At 51.6% G+C, this 14,206-nt stretch overlaps 1 long non-coding RNA gene across 1 annotated transcript; it reads right to left on the bottom strand.

Annotated features, from left to right (window-relative positions):
• Positions 1-2,886: 2,886 nt before the first annotated feature.
• Positions 2,887-13,608, bottom strand: LOC120390020. Its single transcript, XR_005591016.1, has 3 exons — positions 13,465-13,608; positions 3,452-3,530; positions 2,887-2,923 (listed from the first exon to the last, which is right to left on the bottom strand). It is a non-coding gene; the product is annotated as an uncharacterized LOC120390020 (long non-coding RNA).
• Between the last annotated feature and the right edge of the window lie 598 nt (positions 13,609-14,206).

Here is a 14,206-nt window from a genome sequence, read left to right as displayed (position 1 = left end):
AAGAGAAATTCGTGCCTATCAGTGACCTGTAATGACTGGCTCATGATTAGCAATGTTCACGAAAGGAATCTCTACCAATTGTCCAGCAGGGGGTGCTATTGTCTTGTGAAAGACGATTCTCAGAGAAATCTGTGCCAGCAATGAACCTGAATGAATTTCTCATGTATAAATTTTCACACACGCAGATTAGTTTTATGGCCAGCAATGCAACCGAATAGCATTTGTAAAATGGTTCCAGGAGAAAGAGTTTCCTAGCAGTGCTTTGAACCGAATGTCTCCTTTTTAGCAATTTTCACGAAAAGAACTCCTGCTACCAACCTAAAATTGCTATTAAGATGCACCGCTGTGAATTTGACAGAGGTACGATTTTGAGCGGAGGTTTCAAAACAACTAAACATGAGAATATAGGCTCTAATATCTAGAGCCTATATTTTTTCTTAGCTTCTACACAGATGACAACGTTTTTGAAACAACTCCACATGGGAATGACAAACATACGCACTGAATCTCCTGCACATCAACGTCTCTTGGTCCTCAGCGAGAGACCGCGATATTGAGGCTTGCTGCAGCAAGGCTACAGGGCTCTCCGAGGTTCCCCCTGCCCCGCATCCCTGTCCTGCCTGACTGTTGTCAAGGGAGCTCTGTTTGGTCACAGACGCCTCATCATCTTTGCCCAATAGGCTGAGTTCCTGCCAAAGGCCTTTGTGAAGGCACTGCCACACCCACCTTTCCCTTGCAGGCCTGATGTCTGGCCCTGGCCAGCCCAGCTGGATGTTTGAGCTGCACCCCGGATCACCCCACTTGCTCATTATTGATTCTGGGCACCTGCCAGGCTACCCAGTAAAACAGCAGAGTCTGTTCCTCACCCCACACTGAGCTTTTCATAGAGGTTATGAAACAATTCGATCTCCTAATCTGGCCTCTATTTCACAGGCTATGAAATTTCTCACACTTTGCACCATATGAAGCCCAATTGCTTGTAATTCACTAAAAGGCACCTTCCAGAATGACAGGCAGTTGTGATGAGAAGACTCAAGGAAACAGAGACTCCACCTCTCCCCTGGGTAATTTGTTACAGTGGCTAGTCTCCCGCACTGTCAAAACTGTGTGCCTACGTCTCATTTGAATTTCTCTGGCTTCAGCTGGCAGCTGTTGGTTCTTGTGCCTTTTTGCTAGGACAGGACTCCTCTCCCGTGGGGAGCACAGCGCACCAGTGTAGAGGCAAAGCAAGTGCGCTGCTGCTCATCAGCCTGGCATTTGGCTCTCAGGGGTTTGGTCTTGGCAGTTTCTGCTCATGTCTCTCTGGTGGTGACTCTGGGGAGAGGGGGGCAGGGGGGTGGGGGGCAGGACCAGCAGGGACCCACTGCACATCTGGGGAAACTCCTAGCTTCAGAAAGGTTTGCTGCTGTGCCCCTGGAGCCCAGGTCTGAAGGCAGCACACAAGTGAGGGTGGCAATGCTGTGACCCCCCCACAACAACCTCTGAACTCCCCTGTTCTCCCAGTTTGGTCGGGACCCCCATGGTTACAATATCATGAAATGTCAAATGGAAACATCGAAATGGTGATGTTGGTCAATTTCAAGGCCAAAGGGTTTGTAAACTAGTCAAAGTGAGCCCTGAATTTGGTAGGGACCTGACTGTTATGGAGGCCCAAGCAGGTTTGCACTCTCAGTTCTCCTGAAAGGCCACGGAGAATTCCTGCTGCCTGAGAAACTTCCCAGAATAAGCTACCAGGACTGGGGGGAAATGAAGGAAACCAACCAAAGCCTGAGGTAGGATGGAGAGCATTGATCCAAGCTGTGTTTGAACCCCTCCACCCCCACCTGCCTGCCTGCGGTGAAACGGACAGAGGGGCACTGATTTCTAGTTGTGAACTTGCTACACAAGCTGAAGTTGTGGGCTTCAGCACAAGCCGCACAGCCCATAGCTCTGAACTCTTGGCAAAGCGGGCTTTTCCGAAACCTTTTCCCCCAGTGCTCTGCATCCACTTGGGATTGTGCCCAGCAGAGGCCGGTGGCGGGGAGAGGAAGGGAGATGAGGCCATGCAAATGTTGTGGCGTCTGCACTACCCCCCAGACACACATACAGCAATGCAGGGCGTAATATCCAGGACAGTAAATTATTTGGCCATAACCTACCAAATCCTCAGTGTTGAAAGTCCAATTTCTCTAGAAAACAATGGGAGGGAGGGGTTAGAGAGTTGCAGTAACCACCTGGACTTCCAGTCTCTGGCCAGGCACATCCCCCTCTGCAGAGTTTTCACTGCTATCGTCTTCAAACTGGTCCTCCTGATCTAATGTGAGGTCACATCCTGGCCTTTAAGGACATTGGCAGGATCTTCACTGTTCCCACAGGGGCGGCTCTAGGATTTCAGCCACCCCAAGCAGGGCGGCACACCGCGGGGGGCGCTCTGCCGGTCGCCCGTCCCGCGGCACCGGTGGACCTCTCGCAGACGTGCCTGCGGAGGGTCCACTGGTCCCACAGGCTTGGCGCGCTGGGGTCTGGAGCCAGCCCTGTGTTCCCAGCTGCAGCATCACCCTCATTATCCTTCCTGATAAGGATCCCGCCAGGGCTCAGCTAAATGGCATGTGTCATGACAGGTTCTTTGCTGAGGGCCCTTGACAGCGCCCAATCGAGATCTGAATCGGACGGGCATGTGCAGGTGCATTTCCTGACTTTTTACTGGACTCCTGGACCCTCTCATGCTGCTGCTGCAAATGTTCCTTCTCCCTCAGCGCTGAGCAGCAGAATGCTCCTTGCCCTTTGGCTGTGCGATACACAGACGTCTAGTCCTGCTGCTCTGAAAGAAACCGTCTTCACAGCTCTAATCCTGGCAGATATTGATTAAAATCTTGCCCTGCTCCTCTAAGTGTATTTGTGATTGGACGTGCTTCTTGCTAGGGGGGATTTTCAGATACTTGAACTGCATAAAACAGAGGGAAAGACAAAGAGAAGTATCAACATGTCTAAGAACTTGAACAATATTTGAAGACCATATATTGGTGTCTAACTACCTCCGCTGCTGGGAGAGGCAACTGGTATTTTAATGACACACACACCATGCCTGTGCCTGACCTGAGATTCAGAGCTCTGAGGAATTTTTTCCCCTCATGTTGGCAGAACAGATCAACCTCACCTCCCCTTACACAATCCCTTTGAGTTCAAGAAAGAGAGATATCTCTCTTGCAACAAGTTTTAACATTACGGGGCAAAGACTAAGATGAGTGGTCTATTATTCATTCAGTTCTAATACCCGAGGAAAGCTCCAAAATACATTCTGTCGACCAAGAGAAAAGATTGTTTTTCTGTTCTCAAAGTGCTGATGCTTTTGATTCCAAAATGTTGTCTTCATTTTCTCTCACAAAGTACCTTGCAGTGAAATGGGACCAACTGCCTAAACTATCCTGAACGCTGCATGTCAGAGTTTGGGGATATCAGGATAGATCATTACCTGGCGTCAGTTGTCACGGATCCATCAGCATCAGCAGAACTACGGTGACTGATACCAACTGAGTGTCTAGTCCATTGTGCTGTAATGAGTTAAAAGATTTCATACGCTGTGCATATGAAGATGAAAATAGTCTGTTTAATATTACCCCTTAGTTTCAAAGAATCTTGTTAATGGAGGGGTTTTTCTTTTTTTTCCCTAAAAATGTGCTTCATTTATTTGAATATCAAACATTTTCATTTAAAATTTCCCAGAGTGGAAATTTCCCAGTGTGCTGGTGAAATATTCCCAGTTGACAGCCCTGGAGAGAGAAGATTGTGAAAAAAGACAGTACAGTATGGAATGGGCTTCCCCAGTGCACCATTCTTTGCCCCCCATGGATGGTCTCATGGGTTCGGGGTGGATACACACCGATAATGGAATTAAATGTCTCTTGCATAGTTGAGTTTTCTTCTTAGTTTGAAGTGGTAGAAGGAATAGGGACATCTGGACCCACCTAGCTTCCAAGGGAATCATCTTTCTTGATGCTGTTTGACCTGCAATTCATTGTGGCCCTTTAGGTGGAGATTTTCTAGGAAGCTGCTTTATGACTCTGCTAAAGAACTATCTTCTGAGAAGGACAGGCTGGTCCTGCCACTGTCTCCACTCACTCATGGTAAATTATAGAGATTTGTAGCCGTAGGTTGTACAGTCTGTTTAATATAATGTTTTTTTCTCTTGATGGGTTCCTGTTATGGTGAAATGTGATTAGTCCAAACAGGACAATTGAAACATGTGCGTGTGTGTGTGTATGTGTGTGTGTGCGCAGATGCATGTTAATTTTTCACATTGATAAGGTAAAGAATTGTAGAAATCTACTACCAAAGTAGCCACATTACTAGGAAATGGGGCTTCCAGACAAGTGTGACTTTATGCTTCCATTTCCATATGGAAATTTGGATTCCTGTCTTTGGTGTTTCTTTGTCTCGTGGAGAAACTTTGTTATTGGTGACCTTGTTCATAACCATAGATGGGCAAATCTGAAAAAAACTAGGATCAGACCCTCCTACAGTGAGTGGGAACACTACATTCCTAGGCAATAGATGAAAATTGCCCTCCTCCCACAAAAACAAACAAATTGCTTTGCATTGAACTTTTCCATGGAAATGTCAGCATTTTTACAACAATTTAAATTAAATAATAACAATCAATACAAATATTGTTATTCGGGAGTCCTAGCAATGTATAGTGGAAGGGACCTCATGGAGTCAAGTCAGGCTCCCCATGCTGGGGCAAGACCAAGTAACACCAAGTAAACATCCCGATGGGTGTTTCTCTGACCTGTTCTCAAACACCTTCAACACTGAGCACTCCACATGTTGATCTGTCTAGCTGAAGTTCCTCAGGCTTCCATTCTCCTTTATAGGCCAGTCTTGTTGGTTCGACTACATCTCTCAGTTGCTCCATTTCAAAACCAAAATACTTCAGATTTCAGCCAAAATAGACCAGCGCCAAAATAGTTTGGATTTGGGGTTTTATTCATAAAAGCTCAACGCTTTCCAAGGGGATAGGTGGGAATTTTGACCAGCTCTACATAAAAAGCGTCTCTTAACAGGGAGGGTAATTAACCCTCGGGATGATTTACCAAGGGTCGTGGTGGATACTCAGTTTATGGACAATTTTTAATTCAAGATTGGATGATTTTTTTAAAAGTTATCCTCTACTTTACAATGAAAAATATTGGAAAAAAATTATGACCTGTGTTATACAAGCAATTAGACTAGATGAGGGGGGTTGAATTTATCGTCTGCGAACACCTTGGGATCCACAGACTATATCTAAGGGGTCCTCCAAAGGTTGTTGTTACCATAGAACACTGCTTTTCAACCTGTGGTCCGTGGACTCCTAGGGGTCCACAGATTGTGTCAACAATTTCCACCACCATTCAAAATGTTTGAATCATACGCAAATGAGGAAAACACCCACTGGTCTAGATAATCAAAATGGTTCCTTTGGGCTTTGGAATCTATGACTAAATTGAATTTCCGTTGTTTCGATATCTCTTAAGAGATAACACGAGTCTCATAGATTCATAGACTTTAAGGTCAGAAGGGACCATTATGATCATCTAGACTGACCTCCTGCACGATGCAGGCCACAGAATCTCATCCATCCACTTCTATAACAAACCCTCAAATTGTGGTTTGAAGACCTCAAGCTGCAGAGAATCCTCCAGCAAGTGACCCGTGCCTCATGCTGCAGAGGAAGGCGAAAAACCTCCAGGGCCTCTGCCAATCTGCTCTGGAGGAAAATTCCTTCCCGACCCCAAATATGGCGATCAGTTAAACCCTGAGCATGCGGGCAAGACTCACCAGCCAGCATCCAGGAAAGAATTCTCTGTAGTAACTCAGATCCCAACCCATCTAACATCCCATCACAGACCACTGGGCATACTTACCTGCTGATAATCAAAGATCAATTGCCAAATTAATTGCCAAAATTAGGCTATCCCATCATACCATTCCCTCCATAAACTTATCAAGCTTAGTCTTAAAGCCAGATATGTCTTTTGCCCCCACTACTCCCCTTGGAAGGCTGTTCCAGAACGTCACTCCTCTAATGGTTAGAAACCTTCGTCTAATTTCAAGTCTAAACTTCCTAGTGTCCAGTTTATATCCATTTGTTCTTGCGTCCACATTGTTACTAAGCTTAAATAATTCCTCTCCCTCCCTAATATTAATCTCTCTGATATATTTATAAAGAGCAATCATACTCCACCCCTCAACCTTCTTTTGGTTAGGCTAAACAAGCCAAGCTCTTTCAGTCTCCTTTCATAAGACAGCTTTTCCATTCCTCGGATCATCCTAGTAGCCCATCTCTGACCCTTCTTATTTCTTTACAGTTAACTTCATCATTGATATACAATTGCTACTCCACCACCTTCTTTGCCTTTATCTCTGTCTTTCCTAAACAGCACATAGCCTTCAATACCTGTACTCCAGTCATGACTACTATTCCACCATGTTTCTCTTATCCCTATAATATCCGGTTTCATTTCCTGCACCAGTTGCTCTAGTTCCTCCATTCTGTTACCTAGGCTCCTTGCATTAGTGTACAGACATCTTAATTTTTGCCATTTGGCTTCACTGTACATCAGATTTATTGTTGAGGTACCCATTGCTTCTATCCCCTTCTTCTTTGACACAGAGCACAGTGACAGGAGAAATGACTCTTGGAAACTGCACCAGAGTGACTGGATTCATTTTCCGGGGAATAACTGACAGTCTAAAGCTGCAAAACATCCTGTCTCCGTTGCCTGTCAGCCACTGCCAGGCCCGACTGGACTTCCCATTTCCGGTGAGAGCCCAGAAGCAGAAGTTGCCATGAGGTGGTGCCGTGAAGGGTGGTGCTGTTGTCAGGAGAAAGCGGGAGGAGTAGGTGGGGTCCATGCTTGCTCCCTGACAAGCTGGTGTTAATCAGGCCAGGCTTCTGGGGGTGCTAGAGAGGTACATAAGAGGACGCTTCTCCTCTCTCCCTGCAGCTCCTGTTGCTTTCTGTTAGTCCCTCTCACCTGTCTGCCTGTTATGTCATTTGTGCTTGCCTTCCTCCAGCACAGCACTCCACCATCTCTGTGCATCTCGAGCAGAGACCAAATATATGCACCGGACACCATTGTCTACACGCTGGGTTCTAGTGGGTTCCCCCCACAGTCTGGCACCTGAGGCGGCTGCATCAGTTGGCCTCATGGTAAGGCCAGCCCTGTCCTGCAGGCACGGAGAACCTAACTTCTGTTGAGGTCAGCCAGGGAGGCTGGCTGTGCACATTATAGGAAATAGCCTGTCAGGACAGCATAATCCACTGAAAAAAATGCGTATTGCTAATTGCAACCCAGTCTCTCACTGTGTGGCTCTTTGTCCTGCCTCTGTTGTCTAGAGCATGAGCAGAGCTTTATGAGACAGCTGCTGCTGCTGCTGTTGCCAGCCATCTGAGCGAGTTTCCCATCGTTTCTCTTCTGGCTGTGGATGCTTGATTGCAGCAGCTCCGCAGAGGTCCCAGCCTTGCTCTCTAATGTCCATTCTCCCCTTGCTTGCATCGCTCTTCATGTACCATCGTGTAGCCTCATGAACAGACCGGTGCCTCACATCACAAGGCCAAACCTCCTCCCATTATGGGCGCTGCAGAAGGGACCATTGGCCAAAAAAATCCCCTCTTCATTCCCCCTATCAGACACTGCAGCCATGGGTGACACGTGAATGAGAAGAGATCTCCCCTGTGGGAATCCGAGGGGCTGCGCATTTGAGGTGTCACAGGGAAGTCCTCTGGCAGCCATTGAGAGAGTGTTTCTGTGAGGAGATTTTTCTGTCTCTAACAAAGGGTTTCTGTTCCCCCAGATCTCAGCTGCTCAGCAGAATGCGGGAGAGCCGAGTTCTGATGGGCTAGAGGGGTCCCAGGAGTCACCGTGCAGCAGGTGCAGTGTCTGCAGTCACCATGGGCCAAACCGTGCTCTCCAGACAACCCAGGCTGTTTCCCTGGATTGCAAAGGGGACTTTAGCTTGGGGAATCGGTTGCTGATGCCTGTGTCCATAACTGGGATGTTTTCATGAGCAGGGGTGAGCTGGAGCCGGTTCGCTCAAACCGGTTGTTAAATATAGAAGCGGTTTTAGAACCGCTAGTTAACAGGCTTCCCTGCAAGGGAAGCTTTGATGGGCTTTGGCTGAGAAGGGTGTAATTCCTCCTCCCGGCCGCCCGGGGGCGCTGTGCTGCGGGAGCCATGTGCGCTGCCTCCTGGCCCGGTTGCTGCTGCTGCTCCTCGGCCCTCTGGCCCTGGGGCTCCTGCTGCTGCCTGGTGAGTCCCCGGCTGCTCCTAGCTGCTCCCCGTGTGTGAGTACCGGCATCTCCTGCCCGCAGCCCCTGGCACAGCCACCCGCAGACAGCCCCTGCCCCTGCCCCTGCCCCTGCCCCAGCCCTGCCCCCTGGCACAGCCGCCCGCAGACAGCCCCTGCCCCTGCTCCAGCCAGCCACAGCCATCCCCTGGCACAGCCACCCGCAGACAGCCCCTGCCACTGCCTCCTGCCCCTGCTCCAGCCAGCCACAGCCATCCCCTGGCACAGCCACCTGCAGCCAGCCCCTGCCCCAGCCAGCCCCTGCCCCAGCCCTGCCCCCTGGCACAGCCGCCCGCAGCCACCCTCTGCCCGCAGCCCCTGGCACAGCCACCCGCAGACAGCCCCTACCCCTGCCCCTGCCCCTGCCCCTGCTCCAGCCAGCCACAGCCATCCCCTGGCACAGCCACCTGCAGCCAGCCCCTGCCCCAGCCAGCCCCCGCCCCAGCCCTGCCCCCTGCCACAGCCTCACGCAGCCACCCTCTCACCTCAGCACCTGGCACCGCCACCCTAAGACAGCCCCTGCCCCTGCCCCTGCCCCTGCTCCAGCCAGCCACAGCCATCCCCTGGCACAGCCACCTGCAGACAGCCCCTGCCCCTGCCCCTGCCCCTGCTCCAGCCAGCCCCTGCCCCAGCCCTGCCCCTAGCACAGCCGCCGCAGCCACCCTCTGCCCGCAGCCCCTGGCACAGCCACCTGCAGACAGCCCCTGCCCCTGCCCCTGCCCCTGCTCCAGCCAGCCACAGCCATCCCCTGGCACAGCCACCTGCAGCCAGCCCCTGCCCCAGCCCGCCCCTGCCCCAGCCCTGCCCCCTGGCACAGCCGCCCGCAGCCACCCTCGGCCCGCAGCCCCTGGCACAGCCACCCGCAGACAGCCCCTGCCCCAGCCAGCCCCTGCCCCAGCCCTGCCCCCTGGCACAGCCGCCGCAGCCACCCTCTGCCCGCAGCCCCTGGCACAGCCACCCACAGACAGCCCCTGCCCCTGCCCCTGCCCCTGCTCCAGCCAGCCACAGCCATCCCCTGGCACAGCCACCTGCAGCCAGCCCCTGCCCCAGCCAGCCCCAGCCCCAGCCCTGCCCCCGGGCCCAGCTGCCCCCCGCCCCCCGCGGCCCGCCGCCCCGGGCCCAGCCCCCCGCAGACCGCCCCTGCCCCGGCCCCGGCCCCTGCTCCAGCCAGCCACAGCCATCCCCTGGCACAGCCACCTGCAGCCAGCCCCTGCCCCAGCCAGCCCCTGCCCCAGCCCTGCCCCCTGGCACAGCTGCCCGCAGCCACCCTCTGCCCGCAGCCCCTGGCACAGCCACCCGCAGACAGCCCCTGCCCCTGCCCCTGCTCCAGCCAGCCACAGCCATCCCCTGGCACAGCCACCTGCAGCCAGCCCCTGCCCCAGCCCTGCCCCCTGGCACAGCCGCCCGCAGCCACCCTCTGCCCGCAGCCACTCTCTGCCCACAGCCAGCCCCTGCCCACAGCCGCCTGCAGCCACCCCCTGCCACAGCCACTCTCTGCCCACAGCCACCCGCAGCCAGCCCCTGCCACAGCCACCCGCAGCCGCCCACAGCCACCCTCTGCCCACAGCCACCCCCTGCTAGCCCCTGTCTGCATCACCTACCCACAGCCAGCCCCTGTTGCAGCCAGCCCCATGTCCACTGGTGCCCTGCAGTTCTCAGGGCAGTAACCCTGCACACCTGCTTCAATGAGGGGGGGCAGGGAGCAGCTGGGACCCACACATGTGCACATCCTAGGGTGACCAGACAGCAAGTGTGAAAAATCAGGACAGAGCGTGAGGGGTAATGGGAGCCTATATAAGAAAAAGACCCAAAAATTGAGACTGTCCCTATAAAATAGGGACCTCCAGTCACCCTAGCACACCCCAGGGGAGTGGCGGGGACCCACACATGCGAAAAGGAGCTCATTTCTAGTTCAGGCCCATCTTTTTAGAAAAGAACTTTAGGTAGGGTTAACATACATCTGTATTTTCCTGGACATGTCAGGCTTTTCGGTTCTTAAATTGCTGTCTGGGCAGAATTTTTAAAATTTAAAAATTCCTCCCGGGAAAATACGGACATATGGTAACCCTATTGGTACAAAAAATACATGCTCTGGCACGTCCATTAAATCAGAACTTTATAGAGAACCGGTTGTTAAGATTTTAGCAGCTCATCACTGCTTGTCCCCCATGTCCCTCCCAGGACCGGGTGCCCCTTTATCTGGGGCACTCTGCAGCCCTCAGTACCTATTAGCCTTATGCTAGGCCGCAGCCTGAGGCTTTCCAGGCTGGAGCTCCCCGGCTCCTCTGCCTTTCCCCAGCCCTGCTCCACTCAGGCACCCTGTCTCTAGCTCCCTGCAGCCAGGCCCATCTCCCTCTACAAACAGAGAGAGAGAGAGAGAGAGACTGCTGAGCTACTGGCTCCCTGCCTCTTTATACAGGCCAGCTGTGGCCTGATTGGGGTGTGTTTTCTGTTTTCCCAGTCGGGCTAGGGTTTTCGCTCTCAACCCCAGCCCTCTCCAAGGGCTGTCTTTAAACTCCTCAGAGCAGGAGCGGGTGACCACCCTGCTACAATACCACTAATCTCGGATAAACAAAGCAGCTAAAATGAGGTCAGTGTGGGTGGATTGACTGAGCAGACTGGTTCTAATGGAAGAACAGATTTCTCCCTTGCTCTAGGGAGATTCCCATAGGAAAAGTCTCTGATGATGGTGGAGTGGGAGCAATGCAAACCCTCAGCCCCTTGAATTTTAGGAAATCAGGACTCGGGGAGTTAAGGGGTGTCTTTGTCCTGCTGGAGGGAGCAGATCTGGAGAGCAGAAAGAGCACTACTGGCATTGTAGGAAAGACAGTGAAGGTGGCTGAAGCTTCTTGCAGACATTAGAGTCCAGGATCCTTACATCTCCTTTGGGGATCCTTTTCCTAGGAATAAAATAAGGACACCACACAGAGAATGACATCTGAATCCCAGGTCTGGGAGCCAGGGAAAAGGGATGATCTCAGCCAGGCAACATACCAGGAACCTGATTTTTGTCTTAAGAGCCACAATTACCCAGATGAAGTTTTCTTCCTATTTGCTTTCAGGTTATTTACTGACCATATCCGTTAAAGAGAAGAAGATAGTAAATTAAAAGGTGGGGAAATCAACCAATGCATCAGCACTTCTCTGCATCATTGAAGCACCAGTCATGGGAACGAACAGGTTAAAAATCCCCATAGATTTTCCTCACTAGACAGACATCCAAAAAGAAAAAGGCCTTCAGCCAATTATTTCCTTATAACCCTTACAGAGGTGAAATTCAGTCCTGTGCAGACAGCCAGGAAAACAGAAGGTTTATTGGACAATAGGAATGCAGTCTACAGCATAGCTAGTAGGCACAACCAGGACCCCTCAATCAAGTCCTTCTGGGGGTTCAGGGAGCTTAGACCCCAGCTTGAGGTTCCCTGCGTTGCACCACCCAGCCAAAAACTGAAACTAAAAATCCCTCCAGCAGCTTTCTCCTCCCTCCCTTCTGCTCCTCCTCTCCTTTGGTCAGTCTCCCTGGCAGAAGGTGTGATTTCTCCCCACCCCGCTCCTGGCTCAGATTACAGCTCAGGTAGATTCCTTCTCATTCCCAATGTAACTCCCCGGCAACATTCCCAGGTCAAATCCGCCCCGCTCCCTGCTCCGTCACAGCATCACAGCGGGTTTAAGCGGCACTTCACTGCACAGATGCTGTGAGACTTCACTGGCATAGTTTTCATCCTATATTGGAACAGCCAGCTGGAATCCTGTGAGATACAGAGCAGAGAGAGGTTTGGGCCACAACGTTCATCTGAGAGGCTGAGCTTCTGCAGACTTGTGGGATGTTCCCATCTGAGGATGATGATTTTAGCCATCCCCACTTCAGAGCTTTCAGTCACTTCAGCCAGTGATTGGCACAGTTGATCTAAAGTAGCTGAACTTTTCAGGCCTTTCCCCCATCTCCAACCTCCCTCGCACCTCTAATAGCCCTGTCCCTTCTCTTAATCCCTGCCATGCTCAACTACAGAGCTTAGCTCACGGTCTTCCTCTCTTAGACCCTCTCCTTACACAATCCTCCCCTACCTTTGACAGACTGATCCCGGTGCCCTTTACCCAGCTCCTGGAGAAATCATGGCTCCTCAGGACAACCTGGGAATGGGTGGTTCCAACCTCTGTGTGGGGTGCGTGGTTTTCCATCTAAGCATCACTGAGAGCCAGCACATCTCGATTTCGCAGGATGAGTGAAGTCTAGGAAGCGCTGCACTTCTTGAGGACTTCAAACTTTGTCCCATTTATGAATGACTTCCACAACATTTGTCTCAATTGTAGCACCTTCTGGGGAGAGGATGTACCCCAAAAACTCCGTGGAGAGTTGGCTGGAGGTATGCTTTTCCAATTCTGTGTTGAGACCATGCTGCCGAAACCTCTCCAGGTTCGGATGTGGTGTGTGTGCTGCTCTGGGTTCTCCAAAAAGAGAAGTATGTCACCTGAACAGATGACACTGTCCCCAAATACATCACTGATGAAGTGTCGCAAGGTCAGGGGAACCATTAGTTAGCTCAAACAGTTAAAATGTCCATAGGGTGTTTTGAAATCTGTCTTCCATTTGTCCCTTGCCCTTTAGAACTACTTCCGGGGTCAAGGCTGCCACATGACCGGAAGCAAGGTGTGTCACGTCTCTCACACACACACACACACACAGAGCCCTCCAAAAACTCCTCCCACCACCCTCTACCAATCAGGATGGTTCTTCTTCCCAAAAGGACCACCTGAGAGGAGATATGACCAATCAGGGTGAGTTCTGGGGCAGGGTGACCCCTCCGGAAGTGGGCCATATGACCCCACAAAGAACTCCTCCTAAGGCCCTTTGCCAATCAGAGTGCAGCACCATTAACCCATAAGTCCCAGTGCTGGACAGAGGAGGACATCTCTTACCAAGGACACGTGTTTTAGAAATTGTGGAAAGGCTGCTGAGAGGAAACCTGGACTCCTTCACCACCCCCGTGAGAACTTTGGACTTTGTTTCAGCCCCGAGGGTCTTTGACCATCCACGGAGAAAGCGCTACATCTGCGACAGTTCCAAGGAGGAGGAGGGAGCGACCGAGGGGAGCCCTTTGGCCCAGCCATTGATGGATACGCCGGAACCCGAATCCAAACCCCATATTTTCTTACCTTCTACACAGATGATGATTTCTTTCTACAAAATCCACAGAGAAATGAAAACACCCCCAAATAATCTCCTCCACACCAATCCTCTCTTGGTCCTCACAGAGAGACTGCGAGATGGGGGCTTGCTGCAGCAAGGCTACAGGGCTCTCCGAGGTTCCCCCTGCCCCGCATGCCTGTCCTGCCTGGCTGTTGTCAAGGGAGCTCTGTGAGGTCACAGCCGCCTCATCATCTTTGCCCAATAGGCTGAGTTCCTGCCAAAGGCCTTTGTGAAGTCACTGCCACACTCACCTTTCCCTTACAGGCCTGATGTCTGGCCCTGGCCAGCCCGGTTGGATGTTTGAGCTGCACCCCAGATCACCCCTCTTGCTCATTATTGATTCTGGCAACCCAGTAAAACAGCAGAGTCTGTTCCTCACCCCACACTGAGTTTTTCATAGAGGTGTAGATTGTGAAACAATTCGATCTCCTAATCCGGCCTCTATTTCACGGGCTGTGAAATTTCACACATTCAGCACCATATTAAGCCCAATTGCTTGTAATTCACTAAAAGGCACCTTCCAAATGACAAATGACAGCCAGTCATGATATGAGGACACCAGGAAACAGAGACTCCCAGTGCTCCTGAAAGGCCATGGAGAATTCCTGCTGCCTGAGAAACTTCCCAGACTAAGCTACCAGGATTGGGGGGAAATGAAGGAAACCAAAGGAAGCCTGAGCTAGGACGGAGAGCATTGATCCAAGCAGT

This window comes from Mauremys reevesii, linkage group 24 (genome assembly GCF_016161935.1).
Source record: "Mauremys reevesii isolate NIE-2019 linkage group 24, ASM1616193v1, whole genome shotgun sequence".
In the NCBI taxonomy this organism is placed as follows: Eukaryota; Metazoa; Chordata; order Testudines; family Geoemydidae; genus Mauremys; species Mauremys reevesii.
This window is presented reverse-complemented; position numbering and strand designations above follow the sequence as displayed.